The 27,567-nt window shown below is 40.3% G+C and overlaps 1 protein-coding gene and 1 long non-coding RNA gene across 7 annotated transcripts in view; one reads left to right on the top strand and one right to left on the bottom strand.

Annotated features, from left to right (window-relative positions):
• The window catches only part of LOC126083852 (uncharacterized), a 29,257-nt gene extending 20,925 nt beyond the window's left edge, over positions 1–8,332 (top strand). The window contains exons 2-3 of the long non-coding RNA XR_007518881.1: positions 7,185–7,298; positions 8,243–8,332. This is a non-coding gene — a long non-coding RNA (uncharacterized LOC126083852). The remainder of the gene's footprint in view (positions 1–7,184; positions 7,299–8,242) is intronic.
• RAD51B (RAD51 paralog B) overlaps positions 1–27,567 on the bottom strand; it is an 834,574-nt gene that overhangs the window by 393,679 nt on the left and 413,328 nt on the right. The window lies entirely within an intron of this gene.

Here is a 27,567-nt window from a genome sequence, read left to right as displayed (position 1 = left end):
TTTAGAATTCGTCAGTGTTGGTTAAATTCAACACCACCAAGAGTGGGGTTCAAAGGTGGGGTACTGTTTGTGACTCCTTGAGAAAGGAAATCAGAGCAGAGGAGATGGGCATAGGTAAGACTATAGGAAAGAGATGCAGCCACCCACACCCTCCAAGTGTTCACAGCTGATGTGACAAAAGAGCAGAGGCATATCCTCATGTAACAGTTCTGTCTCATCTGGCATGAGTCTCCTCAGGAGGCCATAATCCCAACAAAGACAGGGGCTAGAGCTTAGTCATCTATGTGGCCCGAGTGGCCATGGCCAGCACGCCGCCTGCCATGTTCTGACTGTTGAGTAAATGTTTGTTGTTTTTGTTGTTGTTAGGGCACCAAGATTCCTGCAGAACTAGTGTCCTCCAATAGTGGTTCACAGAATGTCACAGAACATTAGAGCTGGAAAGGGTCATAGAGATCATCGCATTCAACTCCCTGATGTAGATCCAGAAACTGAGGCTAAGAGGTATAGCACGCCTTGCCCAAGGTCACAGTTAGTTAGTGGTGGGGCCAAGTCTAGTGCTCTTTCCACTGTCTTCATGGGTCTCAAATTTGACTGTGCATAAATGGACTTTGGAAAATTTTAATAGCCTCTGACCTCGTTAGGTTCCTTGGCTCTATGCCCAGATATTTTGATTGCTATGAGACCCAGGAATCTGAATTTTTAACAAGCACTGCATGTAGCCCAAATTGATGAAATCCATTGCAGGTACTCTACTGACTATAATCCAAGGATATACTGCACAGTTTATGTGGTCTGGCTTTAAGACTTGAGAACAAGCTGAAGAGTATGGTCCCAGTGATGAATGAGGGTCCATAATCTACCAGCAATATTTCCTTGTAAAAATTAATCGATTATATTTTTTCAGATGTTTAGAATCAAAACTACAATGAGATACCACTTCACACCCACTAGGATGGCTATAAGATGGACAATAACAAGTGTTGGGAAGGTTATGGGGAAACTGAAACACTCATATATTCTTGGCAGGAATATAAAATGGTATATACCTGCTGTGAAAAACAGTTTGGTAATTCCTCAGAAGGTTAAACATAGAGTTGCTATATGACTTCACAATTCCACTCTTAGGTATATATATTCAACAGAAATGAAAACATGTTCATACAAAAACTTGTACATGAATGTTTGTAGCAGAATTATTCATAACAGCCAAAAAGTGGAAACAACACAAATATCCAACAACTAATGAATAGATAAAACATGTGCTATATCTGTACAATGGGCTATTATTTGGCAATAAAAAGGAATGAAGTACTGATATGTGCTATGACATGGATGAACCTTGAAAGCTAAGTGAAAGGAGCCAGTCAGAAGAGACCACATATTATATGACTCCATTTATATAAAATATCCATAATAGAATAGGCAAATCCATAGAGACAGTTCAAATCCACCAGGCGCTCCTTGGAAACCCCATGGGGTAGTTTTACTCTGTCCTATAGGGTTGCTATGAGTCACAATCAAATCAACTGAAACGGGTTTGGTTTTTGCTTTAGTGCTGGCGAGGAGGGTGGGGAGGGGAGGCAGAATGGGGAATGACTACTAATGGGTACAGGATTTCTTTTTGGGATGATAAAAATGGACTAAAATTAGATTGTGATTATGACTGTACAGCTCTGTGAGTATACTAAAAACCAATGAACTGTATACTTTAAAAGGATAAATTTTACAGTATATGAATTATATCTCAATAAAGCTGTTAAAAGTATTTTTTGAAACATCATACTGATTTGTAAGTGTTCTAAATAACTTTGCTAATAGAGACTGCAAATTCAGAAGCCTATGAAGCAAGGCACATAAATAAAGTACATGAGTGAAGCAAGTGAGGTTTAAAAAAAATAGATAGTAGTAGGGACTTGGGCAAGTTGGAGAGGCATGCCCAGTCTCAAGGGAAGAGCTACTTAGGTCTAATCAACTGTTGTCATGTAAGATGGTGGCCCAGTATTGTCAGGTCTTCCAATTTTCAAGAGAAGCAAGAAACTTGGATTTTTATATAATATTTCTCCATTTTTAAACACTTACACTGAATTCATATTTTTTTTAAAAAGACATCACTGAGACAGCCAAGTAAAATATGTCTGTGGGCCAGAGGATCAGATAGTTGCCAGCCCGTGACCTTGGATCAATACATGCACATTTCCTTTACAATTAGTAAATGAATAACATTCAAGGAGCTCAGAAGCCCTTACAGTAAGTAATCGTCACAATTTGGAATATCCAATCAATTAACAAATACTTATAATAGGTTTTTTTTTTTTTTTGTATAATAGAGCTTCTAGGTCTAAGCCAGTGTGAAATAAGGATTTATCATCACAAATGGAAAGTGTGGGATTTGTGAGGGCGATAGCTCTGGTGGCCTGCACAAGACAGTTATATATATGGCACTAAAACGAAGGGTCCTGAGTTCCAGCACACTGCTAGGCCACATCTTGTGATACTTAAAACTGGCTGTGGACTATCTAACTGGCTTATTTTTCATTGCTTCAGTGAACAGCAGGAGGAAACAGGCTCATAGTTTCTCAGTGTGCTCACGAACTTCAATTCAAGATGCAGGTCATTCTTCCAGAGTCAGAGGGGAATAGACACTTGAATCCAGGTGCTTTGCGGGCTGGAAGAGATTTAAATCCCAGAGTTGGCTCCACACAACAGAAATATTTTTTCAATAATCCTCTTCTGAAGAAATTTCCCAGGACCGGGGGTTTTGTGGAAGATACATCACTGCTCACACATAATTGAAATAGCAGGTGAATAAAGGGGGAAGGGGCCAGCTGACTTGATGGAGGTTCATACAGATGTCCTTGAAAATGGGCAAGTGCTGGAGAATCAATTTGTGTGCTTCCTCAGAGACTTAAGGAACAGGTTGTTACAATTAGTTAAGGGGCTGCATACGAATGACACCCTTTGTGTGGGTGTCTGCAAGTCTATATAGAGCCAGCAGTCATTTGGACTCCAGGTTAGCCCAGGAAAACTGAACAGGGGCATGTATTTATGGGGATGCAAGGGATGAAGTGGGTTGCTTTAGAGAGCAACTCCCCTACTCTCCCCAAAGCAGCTCATAAAGATTATGGCCTAAAAGGGGTCAGTGTCCTGCTAGTCTTTGGCTGAGGCTTCAAACTTCATTAAAAGATCTATTTATTAGTCGTGTGTAGGAAAATAACAGAACCAACAGTGTGTTCCACAATAGAAACAACAAACACGGTTGCGAAACACCCAGTTAGTGATTCCTAATAACAGCACGAATAGGTTCTTCAATCCACAATCTGCACAGAACACATTCGCTATGTCCTTGGCCCTGTTCTCTTCTGCTTCATTGACCTCATCAGCTGTCCAAGCTTCAAGTACTTCGAATGCCTCTCACCTGAACTCTCCTTGATCCTGCTATGGCCTCCTACTGGACTTTACCACCTGAATGTCTCACTAGCACCTTAATTTAAACTCACCATGTCACAAGAGACCTCATCATTCCTCAAGGCTGCTTTTCTTCTGGGTTTTCGGTGGAAGGCATCATGATCCACCCAGACGCCTGTGTCCCTAACCTGAAGCATCATACTAACAGCAACCACTGTATCCAACCAACCATTAGAGTCATCCCATTTGACTTTTTTTTAAAAAATAATTTTTATTGTGTTTTAAGTGAAAGTTTACAAGTCAAGTCAGTCTGTCACATATAAGCTTATATACACCTTACTCCATACTCCCACTTACTCTCCCCCTAATGAGTCAGCCCGCTCCCTCCTTCCAGTCTCTCCTTTCGTGACTGTTTTGCCAGTTTCCAACCCTCTCTTACCCTCCCATCTTCCCTCCTGACAGGAGATGCCAACACAGTCTCAAGTGTCCACCTGATACAAGTAGCTCACTCTTCATCAGCATCTCTCTCCAACCCATTGTCCAGTCCCTTCCATGTCTGATGAGTTCTCTTCGGGAATGGTTCCTGTCCTGGGCCAATAGAAGGTTTGGGGACCATGACCACCGGGATTCCTCTAGTCTCAGTCAGACCATTAAGTCTGGTCTTTTTATGAGAATTTGGGGTCTGCATCCCAATGTTCTGCTCCCTCAGGGGTTCTCTGTTGTGCTCCCTGTCATGGCAGTCATCGATTGTGGCCGGGCACCATCTAGTTCTTCTGGTCTCAGGATGATGTAAGTCTCTGGTTCATGTGGCCCTTTCTGTCTCTTGGTCTCATAGTTATCATGTGACCTTGATGTTCTTCATTCTCCTTTGATCCAGGTGGGTTGAGACCAATTGATGCATCTTAGATGGCCGCTTGTTAGCATTTAAGACCCCAGACGCCACTCTTCAAAGTGGGATGCAGAATGTTTTCATAATAGAATTCTTTTGCCAATTGACTTAGAAGTCCCCTTAAGCCATAGTCCCCAAACCCCCGCCCTTGTTCTGCTGACCTTCGAAGCATTTGGTTTATCCCGGAAACTTCTTTGCTTTTGGTCCAGTCCAGTTGAGCTGCCCATTTGACTTTTGAAATGCAACTCAAGTCTATCTCCTCTTCCCTCCCCCTACTATCACCATACTTCATTGCCTCTCATCTATTCTAGACAATGCAGCAGCTTTCTAACTGATCCCTCTGCTGCCATTTTCTCCCACCCCACAGGACCACCAGAGTTCTCTTCCTGAAAATGTAATCAACTGAACTTACTCTCTATTTCAAAACCTCCATAAGCCCTTCCAGGGCTTACACGAAAGTGCCTTAGTATGCTATCCAAGGTCCATCATAATCTTATCCCCAATTTAACCTATGTAGGATCATCTTTTACCAAATCCCTTAAATATTTTCTCATTCTACCCTAAGTATGCTATGTTCTTCCACAGCTCTTTGTATTTACATGTTGTTCCCTGTGCTGAAGATGCTCCTCCAACCTCGGTCCATCTGGAAAATTTCTATACATTCCTGAAGTTCCAACTCCAATGTTTCTTCCTCTCCTTGTAGAACTATTTGCTTCTTCTGTTCATTACCAAGTAGTTTTCTCATACTAATCACAAGGCACTAACACTATGAATATAACCATGCCTTATTCACAACTATATCTCTAATGACTAGTACACTCAGGTGCTAAATAAATGTCTGTGAACTGAATGAATAAACTAGGGTATTAAAGCATTACACAAGGGAAATTGACTTCGCATATAATTAAAAGTATAACCATGAATCTAAAAGCGAGTATTTCTTCTTAAATTAACTTCATGATGAGGAATATTAGCCAGACAAAATAATATAATCAACATATATGTCCTTGGCTCAGACAACCAGAAATGACCTTTCAGTCCTGTGAATACGGTCTCTTAAGGAAAACACTCAGAATAGTGTCTGGCAAAAAATAAGCACTATATGTATGTTTGCTGTTATTGTTAGGGGTTATGATCTGATCCATAGTCCATCTAGATAGATACTAAAATCAGCTGTCATAGTGGAATTCTACTGTTTAAGTAACCTACCTGTAATGCCTAATCTTACATTAAGAAGCTAAGATATTCATACACACCCAGAATATGAAGATAACAAGTTTCCTAATGCACATGAAAATATCCTGCTTCAAAAACATGAATGAGCCAGTGGCCTTTGGCCATAGCCCATGTACTAGCATCTGAGAACAATGTGCTTAAATGCTCTTGGCAATATCATCTAGGTCTTTCTATAGACCAACATCAAGCCAATTTATCTGACCTTCCTGATCTACACAGCCCATCCAGTACCTACAGCTATTTTCTAGAGGTCTGCATGAGTCAGAACAAGAAAATGATTAATCAACTTGGAGGGATTTGAAAGCTGGAAGAGAGCCATCCTGTGAGTAAAACCTCAGAGCTGTGGGATTGCAGCCCTTGGAAAGTTAGGGGATTTCCATGGTTGAAAACACTTGGCCAGCTTGCTGTGGTCCTCTGACCTTGCAATAAAGACAGGACAGATCGAGCTGGGTGATTTACCTCTGACAATATCCTATGTGTGCTGTCTTTGGCTATTCACTCTGACTTGACAAAACCAAAGTTATTCCCCCTGAGCCTTATGATTTTGGAACTGGCTCAGAAAATCCCCTGTGTTTCTTCCTCCCAATGGATATCATTCTCAGTCCTTGGCTTCACTTTTATGTCTTGTGAAGCTTAAATTAGAAGTGTTATGTAAAGCAGCTAGCACCATACGTGGTAAACAGTAGGTTTTTTTCTTTTTTAGGTTGGTCTCCCAACTCTTAGTGTATAAAGCACCATCTTGTTTTTCTTTCTTGCCCATTGTTAACCTGCCAGTGCCATTTTAAAATAGTTTTCCCCACTTAAGATTAATATCGCTCACCACTGTTCCTTATTTCATCTGTTTAAATTCTTCTAATTCCCTTTACGGAGGACTTCGTTTCTGAAGTCACTTTTAAAGATGCTACTCTAGCATTGGAAACCTTGGTGGCATAGTGGTTGGCAGTTCGAATCCACTGGGCGCTCCTTGGAAACTCTATGGGGCAGTTCTACTCTGTCCTATCGGGTTGCTGTGAGTCAGAATCAACTCCATGGCAATGGGTTTACTCTAGAATTATCTATCTTTATTCTTCTAAAGCACTACAGACACTGCACCTGAGTTGTATTAATGCACTGATGTGTTTTCTCTTATTTGTTGTTTAACCTGTAATATTTATTGATCTCAGCAGAGTGAATTTCTGATTTATTTGTCTATCTCTACCAGTCATGTTTCTAGTTCTTCCATGTTTTAGCCCTTTCACATTATGTGCACTGCCCTGCTTCTTCTTTCTTTCATTAAACATATGAATCGCTTGGATTTTATTACTATTTATTATCATCTCTTTCTTTCCTGGTTCTACTTTCTAGTCTATCAGTGTCAATAATACACACCCTGTGTCTGCTATCAATACTATGTCATCATGATACACTAATGCGTGACTCTTTATGGGTCTTCTGTCCCTATTTTCTCTTTAGTGTTATCTACTTTCCTTATGTATCTTCTTAGGACTTCGTCTGTTAATTTAATGAAGGAATAAGTTTAGGTAACACTTTCTGCTTAATTCTTTTTCCTACCAGAAAAGATTAAAGTACCTCTCCATTCAGCAAACTAGTTGCTTCAACATAGTCATACATCTCATATAAACAAACACATATATATATAAACTTTTATTGACAGGGTTCTTATCCATCGACTCATGGATCACAAGAAACTTGTTCAGCAATGACAGCTGTTGCTTTTCACTGCAATGGTGTGGACAGAGGGCCCAGGGGATTTTGCCTTGGCTCACAGGTCAGTAAACACATTGAGAATTAACAGTGAAGAGATAAGAAACTGGGGTGGTGAAAAGGCTAAAAAGTCTTGGGTTGGAGGAGAAAGAGAATGGAAAGAAATTTCAGGAAAAGGAATAGGAGCTGTAGACTGAAAGACCAAATAAGGAAAAGCAAGGGAGAGAACAAATAGGGTTAGAGAAAAGAAGATTAAAAAAGAAAATGCAGAATTGGAGGGAGGAAAGTAAAGTGGTTACGGAAAAGAAATCAGGAACAGAGGCAAAGAGAGAAGAAAAAAGTGGCACACAGCTGGCCATTCACTTGAAAAAGAAAGCATGATGGAATATATTTAGGAATAAGCAAATACAGATGAGAAAACATTCCAAATCAATGTGTCATCCTCATTTAAAAGTCCCCTTTGTTATTATAATCTACTACCCACAATATGGTTTCCTGTTACAAATCCTTCAGCCTATAGGAGCAGAAATAATGCTCTTGCAAATTCATTTGAAGTCTGTAACTCCAGTCAAAGTCCGAAAAGACACAAACGCTGTCAATCTACACAACTCAACAGTGAGAAAATAACTCAAAGTGGGGTGTTCTTCTGAGAGATTACCTCTAATGACTGGCCTGAATTTTGGCCTTCCATATATGATAATGATGATGATGGTAATTTATATCACATACACATAATTTTAAAAATTCATTTGACTCCAGGCCAGTACAATGACCAAAGATGCCCACTGTTAATTACAGATATAAATTCTAAAAGTACACTGGCGAAAAAGAACTCTAAAGTCACAGCCAAGCCTTCCTAAGCTTGGTAAAGGACTTTATGGCAACTGCTTCATAGGAAGCAGTTGGTGGTACAGTGGTTAAAAGCTTGGCTTCTAACCAAAAGGTCAGCAATTCCAATCCATCAGCTTCTCCTTGGAAACTCTGAGGCAATTCTATTCTGTCCTGTAGGGCGGCTATGAGTCGGAATCAACTCGACGGCAACGGGGCTGCAAAGACGAAATCCTTGCATTGTTGCCCATTTCTTTGGTTGTAAGGTTGAATCCATTCCCACCTTACGGAATAGGTTTTTTAGTGGATAGCTGTTGTCTCTAAATCTGTCTTTCTTTTGGTAGGAGCACCCTCATTTAGTTTGGGGGGACCACTCTGACCTTCGCTGTGGGCAGAGCTGGTAGAATTGTCAGTCAAAGTGCAGGATTTTCCCTGGTCAAGGAGTAGGCTTATAACCCAAGCCAGGCAGTCAGACTCTCCTGGGAAGTTGAATGAGTAGCAGAACACTAAGATCAGAAAATGTCTGGAATAAATTCATGCCAGCAGTGGTCCTTGATGTGACTGCTTATCTCTTACTGTTTCCTGGATTCTCAGAACCATCCTGCTTCCTGTCCTTTATGAAATCTCTTCGCTCTACTTTTCCTTCAATTCTAAGAGCTATTACATATCTGCCCCAAAATGGATTTTTTCCTCCTAAGCCATCCAGTGCTAGTTTCTGTTGCTGGCAATCAAAAAAGCCGCAAATAATACAATCCACATTATGGTGGATCAGAAAGCCACCTGTTTAAGACTGTTCTATAATTTGATGCTTTTTGTAACTTCTTCACTAGCTGTAGGCCTAGTTCTTCTGTGCCTTCTCTGCCCTGGATACCCAGTTGAAAAAGCTTAGTTGATTCTAGACAGCAGGAGAAGGATGTCAGAAATAATGTGAGTTCCCTCAACCTAGGCAAATTTGAAGTTTTAGTATGAGATAAGGAAGGTATTTGGGCAATGACGGCACCAGAAACTGGTCACCGCCACTCTGTCAAATCTTGAGCCATTAATTTAGAGATGAGACAGTTTACACAGCTGAATGGGGTACAAAGGGACAACAGATCTAGGACATAGCTCTGATTCTGCCACCAAAAATTCAAAGTTTGCTTAGCCAAAAGGACATGCCAAGTCCCAAACTGGAGCTGGGACGATTGCCTTGTTGGTTACAGTTTTCAGAGCCATCATCTTGGTCTGGAGACAGGGTGACTGACCAACTGAAGAAAGAACGCTGTTTAGTGTATGCCCAGGGCCTTGCAGGAATATAGCTGAGCCTAGGATACTTAAGTAACTCATCCGAGGTCAACAGTTTATAAACGGCAGAGTAGCGATTTAAGCCCAGAGAGTCTTACAGACTGAATAATTAGCTGCAGCTCTGGGCCCCAAGGGTGGGGGAGGGGTGCACTCCTGGGGCTCCATATCAGAGGTCCTGGGGAGAGGAGAAAGTACTACCTAAAGACAGGAAGGACTGGCCTATTGCCTTCTTGGACAAAACCAGAAGGTACCTAAGCCCTGAAGGATGTGTATCTCTCTCTCTTGTTACTCCACCTCTGGCCACAGACTTAAGATAAAGAGGGTATTATTGAACCATTAAAGGCATCCACATACTTGGAAAGATCCAAAAACCTCCACCATTACCTGAAATACTTTTGCTTTGAATAAAAAATCCTTGAAGACCCGATTACAATTCCATTCTATATGACCAGCACCTAGCACAGTGCCTACCATATAAAAGGGTATAGTAACATTTCTGGAAGGGAGAAAAGGGAAGAGAAAAAAAAAAAACTAGAAAAGGATTCTCAAATACTGTATCAGAGAATGATGGTCAAATACTTAGCTCAGTAAAAGAGCCCTAGCCTGGAGTCAGAAGATTTGGGTCCTGGCTGTGTAAAACTGGGCCATTCACTTTAGTTCCTCTCACCCTCAGTTTGCTCATCCATAAAATGGGTCGAATGCAATCTATAAATGAGTTAATGTGAAAGAGTCTTGCTCAATGGCTGGCCCAGACCAGGCTTTTAACCTGTGTTTACTGAATGTTATGCTTCCTAGCTTTCAAATTTCATTTTCAGTCATTTAGTTTGGCTCCCTCATTTTAAGATAAGAAAATTAAAGAACAGAGAAGTGACAAGTCCAAGATCACACAATGAATGGAAGTACACCTGAGACAACAATCAAGTTTCCTTGACTCTCCAGCTGGTGCCCTCTATTCTGTATCACACTCCTCCTGGCTTGATTAGTATGCTTGCTTCTCCCTGCCGTCCATGAAGAAGTTTTAAAAAATAATAATAACACCACATAATTGATGGGATTCCAGGAAGCCATCAAGTCCATACCATTGTCTTTGAGCAAGACTCATCTTAAAACATACAAACGGAATAGAATATTTTTTTTTTAATCCTCAAAGATGGAAATTCCACCATCTTTCTCAGTAATTCACTCCAATTTTGCTTGTTAGTAGACACTTCCTTATGTCTATTCCAAATCCTTCATGCTGCAGTGTAAGCCTAAAGTGAGATGTGTTCTGTTAAGAGTCTTTATACACTCAGATTGCTATTAAATTGCCCTTTAGTCTCCTTTCTTCCCAACCTAATACCAATTTCTTCAAATTCTTAGTTCTTATTTCCCAATCCTTTAATCACCTTTGTAGCTGAACTCTCAGCCACCTCTAGATTCAACCTCTCCCTGTTAATTACAGATAGAACTGGGCACAATTTCCAACCACAGTTCTGAATGCTGACGACAAACTGATTGTATCACGGATGGGTCCTACAGGATAGCTCCCTAAATTAGCATCCCACCATCATACTTTGGTTTGTAAAACTACAGACCACCCTAGTTTAGGGTAAAAGTGGAGTGTTTGCAGCTTCTCTGTATCAAATTTAAACTTGAACTGGCTATCTCCCAATCCCCACTGTGTTTCTAACTACTCCTTCTCCAAGCAATTAGGGAAAACTAACTTTAATAAGAACCCAGATAAAACACAAGTAAGAAAGTAAATTAGCTAAACAGGAATCCTAAAATGTACATGAGGTATGGATATAAATATGTTCTGGGTTTTGTATATCACTGTTCCTCCATTAGCACAGATGATTCAGTGGTATCTAAAAAGCAATGAGTTACAGAAACACAATTTACGTATTGCCATTACAGTGTTTTCTCTTTTTTGCACAATTCTTTTAAATTTACAATTTTTTTAGAATTTTCTTCTAAACTGCACAAAAGTATGCCTAAATTTTCTTTAACAAATATACTTTTCTCCTGTGCTTCTACATGTGCTGTTGAGGCTTAAAAAGAAAACAGCTTTCTAAGGTGTCTTTTGTTGTTTACATAAAAAATAGGATCACGGCACTGTAAAATTAGCAATATCCTGAGCCACATATTCACATCAACTTAATGAATATTTATCAGGCACCTGCTATGTGTGCACTTGGTACTTGGAGAGCTGGATAAAATAAGAACAAAGTGCAATATGAACCTGAAAGGCTTTTCAGAGGAGATGACATTTAGGTTGTACAGAGAGGAATGAGTAGAATTTAGGCTGATGCTTAAGCTGAAGGAAGACATGCCAAGCAGAAGTAATGGATGAGCAAAGAAAGGCAGAGCAGCCTCGCTTATATAGCTAATGAGACATGGGCAAAGAAAATGATTGGGAAAGAATAAAATTGAGTTCTGGAGAGATGCTATTTTTACAATAAATTTTCCAACTAAAAGCTGTTCTTGAGAAGTCATCCAAGCACTGTAACAGAGTCATGTCATTTTAGTGCAATCTCAGGAAGAGAAGACAATTAATGAACACAACTGGTTGCATGCAGGATGGAGACTGCAAAAAAGGAGGCATTTTAGAAGGCCTGACAACCCAGGGAAACAAAGTCGTTTGCTTTTCACGGTTTAAATCATGTCACTCTCCAAGCGTTTCACAATTTTCGTCCATTCCACACCAGGATTAGTAGGTCCCACTTGGCAAACGTGGGACTTCTTTGTCTGTGCATGTGTTGTTTCTCAGCAAGAACAACAACAACAAAAATGTGGCGGAGGTTGATTTGTAATTTTTCACTGTGGCTTTGAATCACGGATGATATCAGCACAGGTACAGAAATTGGGTTTGTCAGTTAAGCCTACCTCCCTGTCGGATAAGCAGCAAAGCATGAAACATAAACCAGAACGAAACAATGGCAGAGCTCGGAGTTATCTGTTGTTGTTTTCCAAAGACAATTTAGTGACAGAATGGAAAGTGGTCAACTGGGAATCCAAACTATATTCTCATCAAGGCCAAGATCATCTTTCAGTGTAGGATTTTCTTTTCTTTCTTGCCTTCTTCTTTTTTAAAAAAAATTTGTTAACAAAGGGGAAGGAAAATGGTTGAGAGATGCCTAAAAATGGTTTGGCAGAACAGAGTATGTGGAGTAAATAGCCAGAAGGAATTCTGAATTATCATGGCAGAGTTCTCAATCCACATTCCCTTAACAATTACACATGCTTGTGCCACAAGACAGTCTCACCAGTAAACTGAAGAAGTTAAAGGGCTGGACAGGAGTTGGTGAACTTGGAGGACTTGTGTGAATACTTACGTGTTTGTGCTTGTAGGCATACACACAATGTACGTGCTTTCAGGCACACACACATATGGGCTTGTGTCTCTCAATAAAAACCAAAGAACTATACAAGAAATGCCTATTCATCAGACATTTATTAAAAACATACGTAGTCTGGATCAGGCCTTGGGCTAGGCAGGGATATAAGTGCTAAAGACATAGGAACCCTGTTTTGGAGGGGATCCTGAAGCAGAAGGAGAGAGAGGAATGTAAACATATTCAAGTGGATGTGGGTGGTAAGGGAGAGGAAACATTTCTATGCCCCCAAAATTGTGCCTTCAACAACTGTCTGGATAATAATTTCCCCACTAAACAAGATAGGGAAAATGTGAGAAATGGTCATTTTGGAAAGAAAGACCTGGGCATTCTGAGTTGGAAGTAGCAATACAACATCTAGTAGGAGACTTCCAGGAGAGACTTGGACATGTAGGCTTGGGGTTCAGGAGAGATATCTGGGCCACCGGTAGGCAGCTGGAACTGGTCAGGATGTGGGTGGCGGTGGTTCCCACAGGCATAAACGAGAGATCACCCAGGAATGGTATCTGCAATGTTGTAACAGACAAAAATTCCATAAAGACCTCTTGGGTAACCATTATGTGCAGGCATTGAGAGTTGAAAAAGATGGAGTTTCAGCCTTCAAGGAGATTACTACTCTTATGAGCACTTGAGTAAGGCAAATATTTCTTTCTTAATACTTTCCCTATAAAAATAGTCGCCCCCAAATTTACTAAAGTTACATAATATTTTCTTTCTATTCCTTTTCAGTACCTTTCCCTAAGTTTTTGTTTTTAAATTTAGGGTTGTCAATTGTCAACGCTGTCTCTACCATTAGAATAATAAGGTCATCTTGCTAAAACATTTATTTCTTTTTGAAATTCTCAAGAATTTACATGTGAATAATAACTACCACTCACTGAGCACCTATCGTATGTCAGACATTGTTTTTAAGCATTTTACAGAAGGTATTTCATTGAAACATCACAACAACCCTTTGAGGTTGGTATTATTACTCCATTTCATAGATTCAATAATTAGGGCACAACTGCTGGTGCCTAGAATAGTCAGGACACAGCTCAAGTCTGTCTCATGTCCATAGCAGTAAATCCATACTCTAAAAAATTCACCCATGATGTTGCTATATAACCACTCTCAGGAAGAGGGAACAGATAATCACCATCAATGGCAGGAAAGAGGTTTTATGATACCTGAGGACCTGCCATCAAACACCCTATCTACTCCCACCCCCTCCCATGATCACCTTGGGAATGCAGTTATCTTGCTTTGAGAAGTACTCCTAAGACTATTTAGCGAATGTCCAAAAGTCTGAGGAATGAACAATCTGGTGAGTGACGAGTGTTGCTGTACATAACATAACACAGTGAGTATATCTATTTAGGAAATGGAACAAATAATGTTCTATGCAGATGGGCAGGTTGGCCTTCGGTCTTTTCCTAAGACTCAAGATTTAATAATACCATGTTGGGCAGTGAAATTAGGGACTATAAGGGGTCATAATAAATTGAAGAATAAAAAATGAAAAGCTAAAGATTCAAAAATTCAAATTTGACAGTATATTCCTAAGAAAAGGAGTAGATTACTTGGTGTTAATGTAGCTCTGAATTTAAAAATAAAGCAAAAATTTAAAAAATGTGGTATGTATGTCCATACCATAAAGTATTATTCAGCCATAAAAAGGAATGAAGAACTGATAATCATGCTTCAACATGGATGAACCTTGAAAACATTATGCTAAATGAAAGAAAGCCAGACACAAAAGGTCACATATTATATAATCCCATTTATACGAAATCTCCCAAACAGGCAAACTGATAGACACCAAAAATAGTTTCGTGACTCCCAGGGAGTGGGGGTGGGAGATGGGGATAGGGTGGGGAGTGATTTCTCACGGGTATGGAGTTTCTTTTTTGGGGTGATGACAACGTTCTAAAATTAGGTAGTGGAGATACTTGCACACCTAGTGAATATACTGAAAACTCCTGAATTGTGCACTTGGAAAGGGTGAATTTTATGTTATGTGAATTATATCTCAACAAAAAAATTACAAGCTAAAAAATCAAGCAAGACAATGAGATTTGTAATGATTAATGTAATTGGTATCACTGAATTGTACATGTAAAAAATATAGAATCGGTGAATGTTATATATATTTTGACCACAATAATTTTTTTTTTTTAAGACAATGAAATTCATAAGAAGTAGTATGTAAGAATCACAAGACAATCTTATTTTCACTATAGAATTGGTCAGGACCTATAGATTACAGCATCCAATTCTGGAATCCAGATAGATGGCTTTACAGGAGAGCCTCAAAGTTGATTCCCAAAAACCGGTTGCCATCCAGTGGATCATGACTCAGTGATCCTACCGGACAGAGAAGAACTGCCCCATAGGGTTTTCAAGGAGCAACTGGTGGATTTCAACTGCTGACCTTTATTTGGTTAGCAGCCAAGCTCTTAACCACTACACCACCAGGGCTCCATTCAAAGCTGATTAGACTCGGAAAATAACTTACACAAAATACCAGAAAAAAAAACCCAGTGCCAAAAAAATACTAAAGAGACAGGAATAATTCTACCTAAAAATCCAAAGTTAAAGGGTAATTTAATTTCTTCAAGTATATAAGAATTCTTAGTAACCAGCTGCTCTCCAGCTTCTCTGAAGACAGGGTAGAAAGAAGAGAGCTCCAAAGGTAATATAAGGGATTTGGGACAGACACAAGAAGGAGTACCCTCATGGTGAGAGCTTAATAAAGGGCAATGTTACTGCAGGAGTCTGTCAGCTCTCCACTACCTCTGCGAGTCCCTAAAGTGGGGGCAGATGCTTCAGAACTGTTCAAAAGTCTTTTCAAAGCCATATTTGTGAATTTGTCATCACGCTACTCTAGCAGATACCCATTTTATTTTAAGACTCAGGTAACTGACTGGGATAAAGGGAAAGACATGCTATGGACTACATGAAATCCAACCAGATTAAGGTTAAAGTAAATTTCTTCAAAATAATCCCAATTTCCTATTGTTTTTCTTCATAAAGCATCCTGATGGGAGAGAAGATTATCAAATTCTCTTGCTCCAAATGAACTGAAGGAGATTCAGGCGCTCTGTCAACACCACTCCCATGCTGGGAGTTTTAGGTCCTTAGAAGTTTCCTTTCCCTTCATTAACATTTTTGATATTTTGTAGTTTTTCCCTAATTCTGAGAGTATCTCTGCTGCCAACCTTACATCCAGCTACCCAGTCTGTCAACTGTAGCGTTTTCCCATTGCCCTTGTCTTGGACCCCTGTCACCAGACTTTGTACCTTACAGAATCATTCCTGCTCTACCACCAGTAGCGATGACAACTTCTCTTTCTGACTGCATAATCAATCATGTCTAATAGTGCTACATTGAAATAGTGTGCCTTGATAATATATATACCCCACCATCTAATACATCACATCTTTGTGTTGAAAATAGTACAAATTTAAGCTTTGGGATAATGTTAACTCATATTAGTTGCCTGCTTTTTAAACATAGAAGTACGAATTTTCTGACATAGTTAGGGTGCTTTCTCATAGCTCCTAACTACGTGCTTTTCATCCTTAAAGAAAGACCAACACACTGATGTCATAATTACGCATTTGATTTTCTGTCTCTTGATTCGATAGGTACATAGTCAATGTTAGTGCCACATCAATAGCACTCATATTCAGGTAATAGGAAAACTAAGTCATCATTTAGGATTAACATGCTTGCCAATAAACACATATTTCTCTAGTGCCCATCCTCAGAGTATCAGAAATATTAATGGCAGCCATATAAACTGTTATGAAATGTACTGCCAACTGCCAATGATACAGAACAAAAAGTAGACATCTCATCTTACTGAAGCCAGAATCAAAGTTAAACCAGAAATAAACTAGGCAGTATTACAATCTTTTTCCTAATCCCTGGTCCTTACTTGGAAGTGGGATGGGGTGCAACATCAAATGCTCTTTATAAGTAAGAACAGAACAGGTCTTAAAATTGTTTTTGGCTCCACTGCCCCTGGGTCAGCTCCTGAAACAGAAGTCAGGCTTACATTAGTTTTCCTCATGCTGCTTAATTTTAGTAGCATAGTTTCCACATGCGCTAATTTCTTATTTTCGATGTTGTATGACATGTCTTGTAAATACTGTGGAGTTGGTTAACTGTACAACATTAAAGTTATATCCCCGTTAGATCTATAATTGACCTGTTACTTACAGATAAGGAGTAGTTCTGACCTCTGGTAACTACTGAGAATTTTGGAGCAATCCAACAAGGCCCTCTTACTTGCTTTAGACTAGCCCTAAGCAAGGAAAGTCTTGATAAATTAGACATAGTTGCCCTTTGAAAATAAAGTAGACAGACATTTTATATTCTACTACATGAGTAGAAAAATATTCTACTACATGAGTGTCCAACTCTCTGCCCCAGATTTTTCAGGTCTCATTCTTTCATAAAGACTATGAAAGCGAGGTTTATATCAAATGAAATTTGGTCCATAGCCACACAGCCTCACCAAGGGATTGGGGGAGAACCTTATAAATACCACTTTAGAGCCAAAGCAAAAACTGAACCCGCGGTCATCAAGTCAATTCCAACTCATGGCGACCCCATGCATTAAAGAGTAGAACTGCTGTACTACTCTGGGTTTTCTTGATTGTAATCTTTATGGAAGGAGATAACCAGGCCTTTCTCCTGTAGCCCCTCTGGTTGGGTTTGTAGTTGAGCACAAACTCTTTGTGCCACCCAGGAACCTCACTCTAGGGCAAGAGCTGTATATTATTGATATTCAGAACAAATCCCAATATGTTTCAGACAGTGTATCCATCCATTAATACCACAGTCCTTGCATGCTGAATGGGTTTAGGCCCCAACTCCCAGTCAGCCTAATAGACTCTGAATCTATCTCCCCTATACCGTGCACCCCCATCATATAACACTGACTAATTAAATAAATAGCTAAAATAGCAGTAATGCTCCTGATCAAGGGACCATTATCCACCTTCTCTATAAAAGAGCCACAAACTGCAAATTAATCAACCACCAATGATATGCCTTTACCTCGTGCAGGCTAAGTGCTCTGAGATCTATATATAACTGATAACAAGAGACTCAAAGTTGAGGATTTTTAGGGAGGAGGGATAAAAAAATGGTCAGAGAGCAACAATAAGGAAAAGGGAAGACACCTCCCCCCACTCCAGGCCTAGTGGCAGGAGAGAAGGCTGTGGAAGGTAAAATAGCTACGACTGAAGGGGGCATCAGGGGAAGCGCCTGCTCAGAAGACAGCCACACTGCTCTCAGAGCTAGACGGCAAAAGGGCATCAGGGGAAGCGCCTGCTCAGAAGACAGCCACACTGCTCCTAGAGCTAGACGGCAAAAGGAAGTTCAGAAAGGGGTTAGGGATGTAAGAGCTTTGCTGATGACGGAATCTGAATTCCAGGAGACACACGACTTGGAGAAGAGTGAAAGAAGGAATGAAATAGAAGAACTGGAGTTTGGGAGGTAAAGGATTTCCTTTAAGTCTGAAGCTTCTTGTGGTGACTGATCTAAACAAGGATAAAAGGCATGACGTTGTTGTTATGTGCCACTGAATCAACTCCAAATCGTAGCAACCCTATAGGACAGAGGAGCAGCTGGAATTGACTTGATAGCGATGCGTTTAATCTTTATAGGAGCAGATCACCAGGTCTTTTCTCCCACGGAGTGGCAGGTAAGTTTGAAACACTGACCTTTCTGTCAGTAGCTGAGCATTTAACCACTGCGCAACCAGGCAAATAGTGGTGAGTAGGTTGAGAATGTGGGGTGAGAGAGGGATTATTGTCTGGGCACCCCTTGACCCCAGCTGATGGAAGTCAGGAAGCCCAAGGAAGTTGGGTCTTATCCTAGTGTATAGACTCCTCTTGATTCCAGATGATGGAGAGGTGATATATAAATCCATAAAACAGAGGAATATAATATGCAACACTTTAAAATATTTCTTTGTAATTCTAGACTTGAGGAGTCTGATGGAGCAATGGTTGGAAACTCAGCTGCTAACTGAAAGGTTGATTGTTTGAAACCAACAGCGGCTCCACAGGAGAAGAGACTTGACAATCTGCTTCCATAAAGATTACAGCCCAGGAAACTCTATGGGGCAGTTCTACTTTGTCCTATAGGGTCACTATGTGTCAGAATCGACTCAATAGCACACAACAAAAACAATTTTAGACTTAATGTTATAGCAACAAATAAAAAGGTGAGGGAACAGCTGGGATAATGGAACTTAGATGGGAGACCTTAAGAAGAATTTGGCAGCCATATCTGGGGACCCTTTTGGGAGACTTAGGGATGTTTCATGGCTTCTGCGAAACTGAAAAAGATATGCTTGATTTCATGTCCCCTTAATTTTTTCCAAGACACCATTGTAGAATTCACCTTGGGCAAGTTATAAAATCTCCTTCAGATTCAGTTTCCTTGTCTGTCAAGTAGTGATGATAACGCCTATCTCCTTGGGGCCTCATGAAGGAGTCCTGGTGGTGCAATGGTTAAGTGCTCAGCTGCTAACCAAAGGTTCACAGTTCGAACCCACCCAGAGGCTCTGCCAATGAAAGACCTGGCAATCTGCTCTCATAAAGATTACAGCCTAGAAAACCTTGTGGGGCAGTCCCACTCTGTCACATGAGGTCGCTAAGAGTCAGAATTAACTCCATGGCACCCAGCAATAACAACTGTGTTGTCATGAGGATTAAGTGAGATAAATACAAGCACAGCACCTACCATACAATGTGTGCTCAACAGACACTGAGCTGCCCTTCTTTCAGTCATTCTTTCTTACAAATCCATGAGTCAAGTGTTATCCCTATTTTAAGATGCAGAAAGAGGTTTTTAGTGAAGTTCAGTAACTGAAGGTCACTCCTCCAAGAGGCTGAGCTGGGATTTTTGACTCTGCCTAGGCTGATACCAAAGGTCAGCCTGAGCGCTTTCCACTGAACCTCACTGCCTCTCCTACTAGTTTTTCAGCTACAGTTAATATTGGAACTTACTTCTCAAAAATTGGTTGAGGAACACATCTGCAGGGGTGCCACCTCTATAAATTCTGAAAGTAGTAAAATAGGTATAACCTGGCACAGGACTACATGTGAATCACTATCAGGCAAGAACCATCTGCATTAACCAATGATGATGGTGACGATGGCGACTGTGATGGTAGCAGTGGTGGTCGTAGCTATGGTGGTGGTAATCAAGAATAAACAGAAAATGAAGAGAACATTAAGGCGCTTAAAGATCCCGAAAGAGCCTGGGCATCTCTTTGGTACTGAGCGGATTGCTCTACGTTGTAAGGGCAAAACTCAGCTCAGCTTTCTTGGTTTCTTCTTTTTGTATTGAGAAAACCCAGTGTTAATGAAAACCAGTGAAGCAGCTGCAGGACATAGTAGAAAATGCACTGAACAATCGAAAGACATAGGTCTGGCCCTCCCTAGGCCACTGGGTAGCCAAATGGTCTTGGGTAGGTTCATAACCTCTTTGGTGGTATAATCCAATGATTAAGAACATGGATTTCAGGAGCAAAAAGCCTTGCGTCTGATTTCAATTCTGCTACTTACTACTGCGTGACTTTGGGGAAGTTAACCTCCGTAACAAGTTACTCTCAAAACGGGGATAATAATATCTAGTGCACAGACATATTAGAAAGATTAAATAAACTATTGGGAGAGGCACTGGTTCAGAGGTAGAATTCTTGCCTCCCAGGAGGGAGAGCTGGGTTCAGTTCCCAGCCAATGCACAGCCACCACCCATCTGTCAGTGGAGGCTTGCATGTTGCCATAATACTAAACAAGTTTCAGTGGAACTTCCAGAATAAGAAGGACTAGGAAGAAATCCTGGTGATCTACTTCTGAAAATCAGCCGATGAAAACCCTAGGAATCACAATCGTCTAATCCACAACTGATCATGGGAATGGCTCAGGACCAGGCAATATGCTTTCTGTTGTTCATGGGGTCACCATGAGCTGGGGGCCAACTCAATGCCAGCTTTACAACAGCCACAACAACAAACAAACTATTGCATGTAGTTGCCACAAAGTTGGTGTTCAGTTAGTGTCTGTTATAATTGTTACCATCACCAGTCTTTGAGCTTCATGTTCCCTATTTCTGAAATAAGGATAATAATACTTGTCTTGGCACCTCAGCTCTTCCTTCCAAACAGGTTATCATGTGTAAAATAGCACTTTGTAAGATGCAAAAGACCATATAAGGATATGTGGTTATTATGATGATAACTCAAGAGAGAACTGGATATACTATTTCTGCCACTTGAGGTTACAAGGATGATTAATCTTCTGGAAATTTTTGAAAATGATAACCAAATCCTAAAGGTCTTAAATATCTAGCTGAGGGAAACAAAATGTTCTTCAAGTTCTCAGAACTCCAAGTTCTTTTTTTCCATATAATAATTGGAACCCCTTAGGATTCATTTAACTCATAGCAAAAAGGCAAAACAACAATGACAAGGTTGAAATAAAGGGAAGGCTGGTTTCACAGATTGCCCACAAAACTGGAAAATGGTTACTAACAGCACAAAGCAATAAAGAGGCTTACAAATTGAGTCCTGGGAGGAAGGACACAAGCTATATTTGTTGCATGTGGCTGTCGAAGGCCAGAACTTAGCCCCTTCTATTCTGTGAAGTGCCATGTCCATAAATTTGTAGACTGTCATTCCCTTTAAATCAAAACACTGGTGAACAGTTGTAGCAGAGCCACCTCCAGAACATGACCAGCCATAACACTCAGAACATTGATCATCTCTCACTGCTCAAACAAATTAAGTCCTTGAACCACTGACCTGCTTAACTTGGAGTTTTTCTTGTTCACTAATATGTGTCCTAACTTTACAGATCTCAAGAAAATCTTAGGGAGGGTGTCTTAGAAGTTATCTAGATCCTCACTCTATCCCAATGATGAAACAGTCTTCTTCACAACATTCTGTACAGAGGCCAAGCATTTCTAGGGACAAGAGTGCCCCACTGCCTTGGTTGTCCCTTGGAGTTACTGTTAGTGAGTCCCAGGGGTAACACAATACCCCTGACCTAGGGCTTTCATGAGGGGCCTCCTGCTTGAGTAACATTCTGACCTTCTATTTACAGCGCTGTCCAAGGGATGCACCTTTTGATAAGATTCCAGGAAGGACTTTTGTGCAGACATGAACTAGACTCCCTTCTCTCTTTCAGAGTAGCCTGAATTCAGGATGCATGGATTCTCTCCTCTTCCACGAAGGAAGAGGCCTGACCCTGCAAGGAAAAGCCTGTAGGTACTCAGCTGCTGTGCCTGACTCCAAGGGTGTATTTACTTGGGGAAGGAAATAGAATAAGAGGCCTGATTGTAGCTCCAAATGAAGCCACATTCTCCACATCCTGATACCTGTCTATTTCCCAGCCAGTTAAGAACCAGGAATGAAGAGAAAGTGACCTTTGGATCCTTTAACCACCAGTAGAGTATACTTTTATCATATGACCCTGTTAATATTTGAACAGTAGTCTTCATACTCCTCTTTTCCAGGCCTCATATCTTGAGTTCTCCATTCCTCCTCTTACAATGCAGATCCACACCACTTATTTTCCTGACTGTAGTGGTTAATGACCACCTTAATAAATGGCCTGGACCTAGTACTCTGGACATGAACAATTAGAGTACAGAGAAACTATTACCACCTCAAATTGTTCTGTGACACTACATTTATTATAATGCACCCTTAGATTCATTTATTAGTTGTTTTCTTTATAAGCATGACACTGTTGGACCACATTAAATTTCCTATCAACTAGAATCCCTAAAACTTTTCCCCATGACTTGCTATTAAGCTAAGCCCCTCTTCTCTTTTGGGACTTAATGTAATAGTTTAACCTAAGTGTAGGACTTTACATTGACCCCTGAAAAGTCTGGACTCATCAGCTCTAACAGCATGACACAGTGGTTAAGAGCATGGCTTTGGTGTCAGACAACTGGTTCCTGTCTCACCTATGCCACTTACCGGGGTAGGACTTGATATCTCTGTGTCTCTATACCAAAAACCAAACCTAGTTCCATCAAGTTGATTCCGACTCATAGCGACCCTACAGGACAGAGTAGAACTGCCCCATAGAGTTTCCAAGGAGTGCTTGGAGGACTTGAACTGCCAACCCTTTGGTTAGCAGCTGTAGCACTTAACCACTACGCCACCAGGGTTTCCCTGTGTCTCTATAGTTGCCTGTATTTAAGTGAGAGAATCCATGTGACATATTTAGCTTTCTATCAGTGCTTAATAAATGTTATCTGCAGTTATTACTAGCAAACCCATCCTGCCAACCTACACAGATCTTTTTTAATCTTGTGTCTCTTATTGGACAAGTTAACCATATCTTCCAACCTAAGCCAACCATATGTTGCACAAGGACATCTTTTATGCTTTCATAAAAAAATTTTTTAAATGATAAAATTGGACAGAACGGCATCAGCAACAGGTTCCTGAAGCATATCATGATAACCTCCTTCTAGAATGACATCAACTCAAACCACTTGGGTACATTTGTTCAACCAGGTGTGGGTCTACCTACTTAGCCCCAACTTAATGACAAGAATATCATAAAAATCTCTGCCAAACTCTGCCCAGAAATGAAAATCCACTCTATCTATGATGCTCCTATAAGCAACCAGATCAACTGTAAAAAAATGAAAGGATGTTAGACATATGAAAGCTTTGTTTTAGTGAATTCATGATCAAAAAACCACTAAACCCACTGCAGAGTAGAACTGCCCCATAGTGTTTCCAAGGAGTGCCTGGTGGATTGGAACTGCCGACCTTTTCGTTAGCAGCTGCAGCTCTTAACAACTATGCCACCACGATTTCTAAATTCATGATAATGGTTCCAAATACTCACATTTTTCCTTTTCAATCATTCACCATTGTTTAGTCACCCATTGTAAAATTTTACTGAAGACTGATGTTTGTAGTTTCTAGAATATGCCTTCTCCCCTTCACACCCTATTTTTTAAAAATAAGGGTAATGTCTTCCCTTTTTCAGTTTTCTGGCACCATACCTTATTGCTATAGTTTCTCAGAAGTGATGCGATCACTCTGGCAAGTTCTGTCACTACCCTGGTGGTTCCAGTGGAAAGGGCTCAGCAAGGGAATTAGGGGATTTCTAGATCAATCTAATTTGTTGACCACTCAAAGGCCTCATGAGGCGGCATTTACCTTGGTAGTGATAATAATAACAACCCTATGAGTTTGGTGCTATGACAATCTCCTTTTTAAAGAGAAGGAAATCGGCCTAACTCACACAGCTTATAAATGGCCAATCTAGGATTCAAACAAAGGTAAATCAGATTCTAGAGTCCAAATTTCTAACCAAGTTCTACATTATCTTCCTTCTGTAGTAAATAATACCCTGTTGACCCTATAGCTATATGAATTACAGCTAGGGTCCAGTCCCTGCCTTGCAGGCCCAGAAACTTGACATTGACAATATCCCAGAGTTGACTAGACTTAGCCATGGTGCCTCATCCTAACAAAATTCACAATAAAGCAGTATAGCAAATCAGAATGCCAATTTATTGATTTACAATAGCTGTATATCTACCACACAGAACAAATACAACAGTTGGATCAAAACATTTTTCCCTTCAGACTGTTCTACCTACAGAGTCAAATTATAGTCACAATATAGTATCACAATAAGAGGAGTCTGCTATAGGACTTGGATGTTAAGTTGAATTCCCAACAAAGAAGGACTCTTGTTAGTGGAAGTAAAGCTTTGAAGGCTGCCAATATTCCCATTCCTATGGACAGTTTCTACGGGCGAGGGCACAACCCTCCGGATGGTCTGATGTTGACCAGCCCCCTTTCTGACACAGCTGTGCTTTACTTACGTTGATGCCAGTCTTTGACCTAGAGACAATCACTCTTTTTTAGAGACTTTTCAAAACTCTGCTCTAATCCACTCTCTGATGCTTTTATGTATTCATATATTTCCCAACCAAGCTCTTGAGTAACCTCCAGATCTAGTCTATCCTCTACAGTATCACTACAACCTAAGGCCTTTGACTCATTTAAGGCAGCTAGGAGCTCTCCTACTATCTTTTTTACTTTTATTTTTTTTACTTCTTAAAGACATATTTACCATATAGGGTTTGGTGAAGGTAGTACAAAAATGGGAGTTGAGACGGTCTTTTCTGTCATCTGTTAACATGATTCTATCTTCTCCAAACACTGGTTTCGGAGGGGGCGGGTAGTGGGAGGGCAATGTGATCAGGGAGAAAAGAAAGAAGTGGGGGGTTATTCATTTACTGTTTATATAGCTCTGTTATTTTGTTATAAAATGTATATATTACTTTCACAGTTAAAAATTCCAATTGTCCAAATTTCAGTGAAGCCAATAAAGTTTCAAAAATAAAAGTTACCCAGTCCAATAATACAAATAAATTGTCCCTACAACATACTTTGACTGGCTGTCTAATTTACTCCTCAACACCTGTAGTCATGGAAATTCACGGACTCTTGGGGCAGTTCATTCCATCTTTGGACATCTCTGTTAGAACAATCTTCATTTTATTAAGTCAAAAATTGTCTCTATGAAGCTTCCACCTATGGCCTTCACTCTATCCCTTGGGGCCTGACTAGACACATCTCATCCTACTTGTCCTTAAATACTTACAGGCATTATAACAGCTTAGATAGTAAACAAAACATGACCTCACTTGTTTGACTTTTCTTCTGGGCTAAATATTTTCCAGGATTGTGGGAAGGATGCTGAATGATAACAGAAAGCCATATGCTATGCATCTTTTCTAGACTATGATTTTAAGATTGAGACAGAGCTCCTGAAGTCCCCAAGAGTCTGTCTTACAAAGGTTCACCATTTTCTTACAACATTCTCACTTACAGAAGGAAGCAGGTAGCCAGACCCTAATAAGGATTCCAAACCACCATACATGGAAAGTGCCTTGTGTAAGAGTCAGGAACTTGAATTTAAAGTGGAAGTATCTCTATAATCAAACAAAATCACAGGCACTGGGCAAGGTGAGTAGGGGGCACAGGGTCAGAGAACATTTTGGATTAGGCCTCTTGTTGATTTTAGACATTCCTACCTAAGAAATGTACCATGGGCAATGCTATCATTCTGACCACAGTACATTAGTCAGAGAAACGGACTTCTCAAAGAGAAGGTAGAGGAAGACAAAGCAAATTATGAAGTGTGGGAACACCAAATTCACTGACACTGAAAGAGAGCTTGGGAACTTGAAAGTGAAAGTGACTGGAAATGAAGTGAAACAATTTTGTTGGTAAAAGGATGGAATGTGAAAATGAAATGAACATTCAAAATAGAGCACAGTTCTCATTGCTCTTCATTTTACTCGGTGACTCACACTGGGAGTTTTTATCATACATACAGAATTCAATCAGTAAAGTGACTGCCTACTCTCTTCTGACAACCTTATCATGAACTTCTGGGGAATAACTCCTTCCGTGTCATCGTGATAATGATCACAAACATGTTTCCTTGCTTTTGCAGAGTGCTGTGGAGATCACAGACCACATTCCCAAGTATCTTTTTTATTTAATCCTCTGTGAGGTGGGATTATTGTCTGTTTGGACACAGGTAAAGAAACTGCTTTAAGTTCAGTGTTTTTTTCCCATGACACCATGGCAGCGGGTGCTGCTACCACAGCCTACCGAGAATTCACTGAAGGCAACTGAGATATGCAGTGATTGCTCCAATACCCTTTATTAGTGCAAGGCCTAGTCATCCAAACAAGATCTCCTAGTCTCTGTAATGATTTGTGTATATACGTAGAATGCTGCATTATCATCTCTAACATCTCCTTTAAAATAAAACTCACATGTACAAGAACGTTCTGAAGGTCGTCCTATTTGGCCCTGGTGTATCTGAACACTACAACATGAGTACTGATCGCTTTTATTTGCCTCTGGCATGGCATATAAAAACTGCCGTTGCGTTGTATAGCTAGCTACCTTATTACCTGGTCTCAACGTTTCTAACCATAGAACTACCTTAAAGATATTCCTAGAGTGTGCTGCACCCAGATTAATACAGCCTGATGAAATTTCAGTGCCAAATAAGGAAAAAGAGCATGTATTACATTCCCCAGAGGTATATTACAGCCCGGCAAAGAGCTTCCTGCAGTGCCCATTTACAAAGATTAGCAGAAAGAAGAAAACAAAGGTTACAATAAAAAGGGGGAAAAAAATAGTCACTAAGAGTTCTTAGTATTATTCCTTGGCTTTGAAGCCTAAACAATGCAGCTTCTAACATGTAGTTAAGGCAAATGTATCCAAAGGGCAGGCAATACCTGAGGGTACAAAATATTTTAAAATCCTCATCCCAAAAGTAGATTTAAAGGACACCTTTTTATTTTTTTTTACATTTTTCAGATTGAAATAGTCTCCTTTTTCCGTGTCCTTGCTTAGGCTCTTTCGAATGCCAGAGAAAAATAAATAAGGAAAAAAAGAGAAAATGTAAAATGTTCTTAGGAAACTCATCTCCTTGGAGGGAATCTTCGTGAGAGGTACAGCTTTCCCAGAGGGAATATCAGTAAGACTGTGAAAATCTGAGGCCCTGGGAGCCAGAGCTGTTACTTAACAGAAGCCACAGCAGGGACAGTCAGCAATGGTTGCTGTCCTCTCTGTCACTGCCTTGAGCTCAGGAAGACAACAGGCAGCTCTCAAATGTCCTGGTTAGCCTCAAGGTGCCTAGCATGGTGCCTGGCTCAGACAGCACCCTGGAAATACTGGCTGAGTGAAATCAGACATAATAAAAATAGGCTCTCCAAGCCCCAAAGTATTACAAACTAGAATTCTAGAGTGGAATTGTTCTCTAGTAGAAG

Source organism: Elephas maximus, chromosome 10, assembly GCF_024166365.1.
Source record: "Elephas maximus indicus isolate mEleMax1 chromosome 10, mEleMax1 primary haplotype, whole genome shotgun sequence".
Classification (NCBI taxonomy): Eukaryota; Metazoa; Chordata; class Mammalia; order Proboscidea; family Elephantidae; genus Elephas; species Elephas maximus.
The sequence above is the reverse complement of the archived record's forward strand: the minus strand, read 5'-3'. Positions and strand labels throughout refer to the sequence as shown.